Genomic DNA, 8,374 nt, shown 5'->3' with positions numbered 1-8,374 from the left:
ACCTTCAGTGGGCCCCCTTTTTCTCTGGTTTTCTGGTTTGGGGGTCCGTTTAACCAATGACAGCCACCCTCAGGAAATCAGAGGGTGGGAGGGGAGAGTGCATGGCGTCTGTTGCTCAGTCCCCTCCCTGATGGGTCGTGGCATGTCAGCGTTTCTCTCCTGGAGGGGTCCCAGCTCCTGTTAGGTGGCTCCCTCCTAGGGTGACAGCCACAACCATGGCTGCAGACTGCCCTCAGTTCCAGTAACTGCTCCTTCCCTTTATCCCTTCATTATTAGGAGCAGTAATGGCTCCCAGTGCTGCTGGTCCCATGGGGCTTCACCATCCCTCGTGGGCTCCCTATCCCCACCAACACATTTGTAAATAGTCCCTTCATTCATCTCTCCTCAATTACCATGCTTGAGTGCACCATCTATTCCTTGCCAGGACCCTGACTGATAGATGCAGCAACTGTGGCTTTTGCCTCTATGTATCCCATGGATTATACCTCTGTATAGACCCCACAGCTTCTACCTCACTGTAGGTGCTTAATAAGCATTTGGTGAAGGAAGGAATAAAACCAAGCATGAACTGCCACACCTGAATTAACATTTTATGATTCACAGAAAAAGAAATCTTTATGAACTATGGCTCCTCAAACAATAGGAAGATTCACTTTGGGCTAGCATTCATATGTGACTAGGTGAAGTGCGCACCATTTATTTTGTTTTCATAGTGGTTCAGGCTTCCATTGAATTTATATTAATAATACTAATTAATCTGTATTAGATATAGTTCATATATTTAAAGCCATTTATTCTGGGGAAAAAATTAGTTGGGTTAGGTGAATAGAGCAGGGCTTCCCCAGGGCTCAGCGGTAAAGAGTCCACCTGCAATGCAGGAGACGCAGGAGACATGGGTTCAGTCCCTGAGTCAGGAAGATCCCCTGGAGGAGGAAATGGCCGTCCAGAATTTTTGCCTAGAGAATCCCATGGACTGCGGAACTTGGCAGGCCACAGTCCGTAGGGCTGCAGAGAGTCAGACACAACTGAACACACACACATGCATAGGTGAATGGAAGTTTCCATTTTTCCCCCTTCCTTTTCTCTTTTTCATTTCTTTTTATAGGAGTCTCTTAACTGATAATACATCCATACCAGGTTCTGTCCCGGCTTTTCTCTAAACCTGTTTTTGTATACCTCAATCTGACTGTTGAAAATCAGATTCATCTGATAAATAGACAAGCTGTCAATCTCTTCAGAAAGTCTCAGTTTTTTCACCAGGTTACCTACTTCCTGTTCTACTGGATGTCCAAGGGGCCACCTGACATATACCTATAACCCGTGGGTGAAAGAAGTGTGTTAGCTCTATGAAGTAGAGATTAAAAGACAGGTGGGCACAGATAACCTCAAGAACAGGTGAGATGACTCCCTGGGCAGTGATATTTCTAAAGGGTGGAGGCTGGCACCTCTCACAGGTTAACTCAGATAGACACTGCTTGGTCTTCCTTCTTCAGTGGTCTTCCTTAATAAACATTTATGTTGTTCAACATTGTCTTTTAGAGTCAGAGGTTGGCCCATGACCATGAAACACATGTGCCTTGATCCATGCTGGTGTGAGTAGCACCCATATCTGATTAATATCCTGTCAGTATACTAAAAGTATAACTCTTACTGTTTACCAAGAATTTGCAATTAGTGAAGTTCTAGCTAATATGGGCCATGATGGAGTTGGCTGGATCAGTGAGGAGCAACCCAGGTTGAGTATGGTGGATATGCCAGGGTCCTACTGCTCAAAACCGTAACAGTGGTGTAGCCAGATTGAGAGTTACAACAATGAACCTTGAGGGATTTATTAAAAAAAAAAAAAAAAGGCAAAATCATGTCAGCCAAATGATTCATCATTTTAGCTACTGTAGAATCAAACCTATGAGGGAGATTTTGGCACTTATTGTTTCTATTCCTAAAAATTCAGAGAGGAAGGGGGGAAAAAATCTATCACATACTAACTCCAAATTTTTATTTTATAAGAGGAAAAAATGATTCATAATTAGTTAGCCGCAAAGAACTACATACTGACACTCTTCTGATAATGTATCCAATACCATTTCTACTTTTTCCCAGGATGAAATTGTGGGGTGAAACTGGATGGGTTTTCAAAAGGTAAATATAACAAGGATTTAATCCTTTCTAGCTTCTGACCTTTATTACATTTTGAGTTTATTTGGAGTTCAGACAGTACTAGCCTACCCACCCTCTAGAGATAATAAGTAAATAATCAAATGACCCAAATAAGATTTACCCCAGAAATAAGGGGATGGGAAGCAATGAGCATTAAGAAGCAGCGGCACTGGTGGTACAGAGTTTGAGCTTTAATATCATGGCTTTCTTTACGGGTAGAGGTCTGACACCACTCACCCCCCTACCCAAGATGCTCATTTCTTCTTTACACTTACACAAATGACATCTACTTATAATTCCTATGGATTAAAAAAAAAATCTGAAACCATTTCATCATGACAGGTAGAATAGTTTTAAAAGATAAACAAAATAGGTAAAGAAACACTTTACAATCCAAGCAGCCACAAACAGCTCAGGTTAACATCAGAAATGGGGAAGTACTAGGACAATTCTGCAGCACTGAAGGAAGTCTTTGAGTTGAATAATTGAATTAAGAGACAGCTAACATCGCTTTATGAAAACGATACCTCGTGTACTTACTAGTTGGAGTGCTTTAAAGGGCATTTACTGCCATGGAAAGAAAGTGGAACACAATGGATGTCATATAATTGTTTAAAAGCCATTGGATGTTGTTAACAATGAAGATTATTGGCTAAAACCACATCTATTGTGTAAGGTAAAATAGCTGGTTGGATTAAAAAATTGTTCAAAACCTTCAAAAAGTGAGTGAATGTTAATGGTAATTTTTTTTAACTGAAGAGAGGTTATCAGTAAGGGTGAAATAATAGCTTTGAAAAGAAATGACAAATGGGAAGAATACATACAATCCAACCTCATTACATTTGACTATTGTGGTATCTTCTCTGACACCATGTACTAAATTTCCAGGTATTTTTAACCCTATTATGTTTACTGTCTCAAAATAACTTCCCTTTCTGAAGACGAGATGAAAAGAAAGGGGAGTGTTTAACAGAATTCTCTTCTGTGTGTTGACTGTGATTAAGTAAGTGTAAGTAAGTGTTAGTCACTCAGTCATGCTCGACTCTTTGCAACCCCCTGGACTGCAGCCCATCAGGCTCCTCTGTCCATGAGATTTTCCAGGCAAGGATACTGGAGTGGGTTGCCATTTCCTTCTCCAGGGGATCTTCCCAACCCAGGAATTGAACCTGGGTCTCCTGCACTACAGGCAGATTCTTTACCGACTGAGCTACAAGGGAAGCCCTGACTGTGATTAGTTGAGCCCAAATCCTTGACTTTTTCATTTTTATCTGAAAATTACAAGCACATATTTTCATCTATCTGTAGAAACAACATAGTCAAAACAGTGCTATTTTACCTATACTATTACTTTTCTGTGTCTATACAAACGGGGCTTGGTTCTGTGAATTTTTCAACATATGTATAGAGTCCTGTAAATGGCAACCCACTCCAGTATTCTTTCCTGGGAAATCCCATGGATAGAGGACCCTGGCAAGCTACAGTCCATGGGGTCACAAGAGTTGGACACGACTTAGCAACTAAACCACCACAGAGTCCTGTAACCACCACAGTCAGGAAACCCTGAACTTACTCAGCATTAGACATAAAACCAAGTGTGCCCAAAAAGTCAATTTTACTATATAACAATTCAAACAAAGTTAGCATCTAAAAAAAGAGTTCAGGATACAACAAATGGTTGAAATTTTTTAAGGTTTGTGTTGGCTCTGGAGGGATAAAACATAGCATGTAATAAAAATTTGTAACTAAATAGTAAATAATACCAAGATGTTTTAAAAGTACATACGAAAAACATGCAAGGACTATGAGCTTTCTTGAGAGAGAATTTTAAGGCTAGTCCATTTTTGCACAACATGAACTTCTTAAATCCTCAAAACATGAGGAGATCCTCCTGGAATTTACTGGTTGGAAGTAAGTATTTCCCTTGGCTATTAATAAAATAATTTTAAAATTATATTCACATATTCTATATTCACATAGAATAAAAAAGAAACTTAAGAAATCATTAGATTACCTTCAGGCAGGTGTAAATAAAGCTATTTAACCAAAGCTTTCAAATCTCTTCCCAGAGATCTCCAAAGAGATCTACAGAGAATCTACAATGGCCACCAGTAAACATATTCCTGTGTTTTACCACTGGGTTGGGTAAGCTGGGGATGTGAGTCTGTGTATTCAGCTGAAAAAGCTCCTATGTTAAGTTCCTTTATATTCTCTGATCTTATAAAGAAGGCATGGAGAGCTTCCTTTAAAAACTCTCTTATAGAAATTATCTCTGTATTTCATGACATCACTTGGGTCATTACTTCAGCCATTCTTCTTCAAGTTAAAAGAACTCACCCTTTAACTATGTGCTATGCTCATGAAATATTTTTATCATCATAGCCCTTTCAGTTCACTTGGGTTTCCACACTTTCTTTATATTTTAAAGAACAGTGTCGAAAATAGGTCCTTCATTCTCGTTAATACTCAACTCTAGTCCCAAGGGTTGAGTAGCTCCTAGGCCATGAATGCTCTGTTCTGTGTTTTGTTTTGTTTTTTAAACAGCCTGAGAAGAAGTTAGATGTTGTATATACAAACCACATACAAATGAGCATCAAACACCAGTTAGAAGTAAGCACACGTTTCCTTAGTTCGTTTTTTAGCTAATGATGAAAGTGCAGGTAAAAATATGACAAAGAAGCAGCCATAAAGACATGTAAGTGATGGAAAGAAAAAGAAAACTCCTCTAGGTCATGCCCAGAGGAGTTTCCGTTCTCCCCCATCAGCCCTGGGTGGATATACAGGTCCTTTCCTCTACAGCAGCAGAAAAAAATAAAAGGAGTGTTATAACTGACAGTCAAATAATCTTATAGACACCTAAAGAATTAAATGAGCAACACATTCTGACATTTTGCAAGTATAAATTAGGAACAGAAATAACTAGAGGTATAGAAATAGTTGAAGACACTCAATATTAAATTCTAAACTTTAAGTTTGAAACACCCAGAGATTAGGATTTCTCTGTAATTACTAAATCAGCCTTAATTCAAAGAAATGGTCAAGATAGCATGGGCAACACAGGACCTGGGGAAGCCCAGCAGAGACTCATCATCTGTTCATAAGGACAAGATCCAAAACAGAACCAGGACAAATAATCCCGTAGTCTTACTATCAAAAGTACCCATATATTCTTTATTATGGAAAGGATCCACACTTCAGTTGTATTTTAATAATATTTTTTGCCATTTGCCATATTACTTATTATACAGCTATATTTTATTTCTCAAAAGATTCTTTTGCAACCTTTAGAAAGCCGTTCATTATGTTTCTTTTTATTTGGCTGAACTTGGTAGACACAAGAAGGTGGGATTCCCCTAAATAGTGTTGCTCAGAGTATGTTTAAAAAAGAAAGTATCACGTCTCATCCAACCCCTAGACATCAACCCCTAGACAGGCGTGTTACTGTTTGAATGTGCCACCTGTTACACTTCCAGGAATGAGACTTACTTTGCTAGGAAGGAAAGAAGGTCTGTTCTAGAAGCTATTCACTAAAGCTCTTGCTTTATGTTGAGGGGTGTGTGCATGTGCTCAGTTGCTCAGTTGTGTCTGACTCTTTGCAACCCCATGATCCTCTGTCCATGGAATTTTCCAGGCAAGAATACAAGAATGGGTTGTCATTTCCTACTCCAGGGGATCTTCCCGACCCAGGAATCAAACCCCCTGTCTCTTGTGTCTCCTGTATTGACAGGTAGAGGGTTTCATAAAATGTCCATTACCAAATGTGTAAGACAAAACTTGTGTTAGTTTGAGGACTTGCCCCTGTTTTTAAATCTAGAAAAGATAAAGCCTGAAGATTGGGCCATATGGGCCATTTCCACTTTCTCCACAGCCCCCCTGATAATAGGCAATTTGGGTCTGAGGAGGAAACCAAAGATTAATGGATTAAATAAAGCAGAAGCTGTGTGTAACTGCCCAAATGTTAATACAAATTCATTGCTGCTCAATTTGTTATTTAAAGACTGTGCTTTATTTCATTAACTTTGTGGTCTAAGCAAGTTTTTCTATGCAGAGATACCTTCTATTTAGTATAATTAAAACACTACTTTAAAAAACAAACAAAAACCCAAAAAATTCACACTCAGAAAAGGGGAGAAAAACTAGTATTGGGAACAATTATGAAAATGACTAAAAATTTCACTTTTCATCTGCTGCACAGGGGAATTAATATCATGAAAACTTAATTATAATGAAATATTTTGTCAAACAGTATTTGTTCCTATAGTAAGAAATTAATGTCCACTTGCACAACTTTGAGTTTACAGAAACTAAACGCATAAGGTAGAATTAAAGATTTCATTTTCCTCTTTATAATTCTATGGATTTTGCAAATATTTTGGAAAGAAGTTTTCAACATTAAAAAAAAAGGTCAAAAACGAAAAATTCTTTAACTTAATTTTCCTGCTGAATTAGTATACCATTCATGAAACCTGAGCATAATAACTCGAAGTTACTGCTAACTTCATCAAGATATGGCTAGTTATGTGGTTAAACAATAATTGAAAAAAAAAAATAATAACTGAAGTGAGGATGATACATACATTTTGAAGAAAGTAAGAATTATATTATGGCCTGTCTATATGATCCCAAACCTGAAGATATTTTAAAATATTTCAGTGACTGGGTTTTTAAATTTTTCATCTGCATTTGTGGTACTATATAGCTATTTATATTTTGGTAATCACCAAAAAACTTAAATGTCAACATTAGTATACATGTTATCTATTTTCCTACACCAGAATTGCTCAAGCTTGGCACCTATTTACATTTCAGGTCAGACAATTCTTTGTTGCTAGGGCCTGCTCTCTGCATTACGGGATATTCAGCAGCATTTCTGGTAGCTACCAACTAGATAAGAGTTGTAACAACCAAAAATGTCTCCAGACATTGCCAAGAGTCCCCTGGGGGGAGAAATCACCCCTGGTTGAGAATCTCAGCTCCATAGCAAGTTATTACTATCCAAATATTTTGATTATCTTTTTAACCGTTACCTTTTACCATGGCCGAATTAATCATGCCATGGTTCACATTGATCACAATGATTAAAGAAATTACAGATTTACCCTGGCACTCAGGGTTACTATCAGGCTATTAAATGAAGTCTGGGAATAGTAAAGGGAAAAAAAATTCCTATAATTAGAAAAATAAAAGATTATACAAAAAGGGCAAAGATTTTGGTTGTACACTGGAATCAAATTTTATTCATTTGCTGAAGTTGTCTGAATGACTCAAAAACATGCAGCAGATATTATTCACTCAGCTACAACACAACAGATATTAACACACATTTTGAAAAGGAAAGATGTTACTTCATAGGACAATCCTGTTGATTTTTAAGAAGAGAAGCTGGGGAATCATCAGACAGTCAGGGATGACTTTTTTCCCCTTAAATGTTCCTTAGCATTTTTCTTACTGCTTTTTGGACTTAAACTACATTCACTGGCATCCACAATCAAAATTCTGTTGCAAAACGAATCCTAAAATTAAATGTCTCACTTATATTTCATGTAAGTAAATTATAAGTGATCATAGTTAATAACATAAATAATAAATACCATCTGCATCACCATTTTTCTAGTAATATTTATCACCATTCTTCTAGTAATATTTATCTCATCATTGTGAATGGTGGATGGTCTTTCATCTCTTCTAAATGTCCCAGTCCTCATGGGACAATTAAATATGACCCAAAAGCAAGATAAAATTTAAGAGTGTTTTTTTTTCCAGATATGCAGCCTTGATTTGTACTATTGTCTTCCAATTTCCTTTTTAAATTTTCAAAAATAACATATGAGTCTTAAAACTTATTTAATTTAAAATGACTCTTTTTTAAAAAAAGAAAACACTGTGGTGGGATGCTGGGATTGCATTCATCCCAGCATGCCCCACCACTGTTCTTTGGACGGCAATCACAGGACCCAGACATCAAGCTGTGGAGGAGATTCTTCCAAGCAACAGCATCTGGCTCTTTGGCAAACTGAACAGGCAGTTGCCCTGGTGGATTTGGAGTTGCCTCTGGGTCTGTCACAGGGTAAGGCTGCTGATGGAGTGTCTGGATTCTCATCTCCTTTTCGTTTCACCATCTTTCTCATCCATCCTTTTTGGCATCAAGAGACCCATGAACTTCCATAAAGCAAATACTGCCCTCCTTACGTCTAATGAATTTCTACATTAACCCTGTTGC

The 8,374-nt window shown here is 37.8% G+C and overlaps 1 non-coding gene across 1 annotated transcript; it reads right to left on the bottom strand.

The window, feature by feature from the left end:
• Positions 1 to 3,302: 3,302 nt before the first annotated feature.
• TRNAY-GUA (transfer RNA tyrosine (anticodon GUA)) lies at positions 3,303 to 3,374 on the bottom strand. The gene has a single exon. It is a non-coding gene; the product is annotated as a tRNA-Tyr (tRNA).
• Between the last annotated feature and the right edge of the window lie 5,000 nt (positions 3,375 to 8,374).

The sequence above is a fragment of the Bos javanicus genome, chromosome 10 (assembly GCF_032452875.1).
Source record: "Bos javanicus breed banteng chromosome 10, ARS-OSU_banteng_1.0, whole genome shotgun sequence".
Lineage (NCBI taxonomy): Eukaryota > Metazoa > Chordata > Mammalia > Artiodactyla > Bovidae > Bos > Bos javanicus.
Note: the sequence above shows the minus strand (reverse complement) of the source record. Positions and strands in the feature narration are given on the sequence as shown.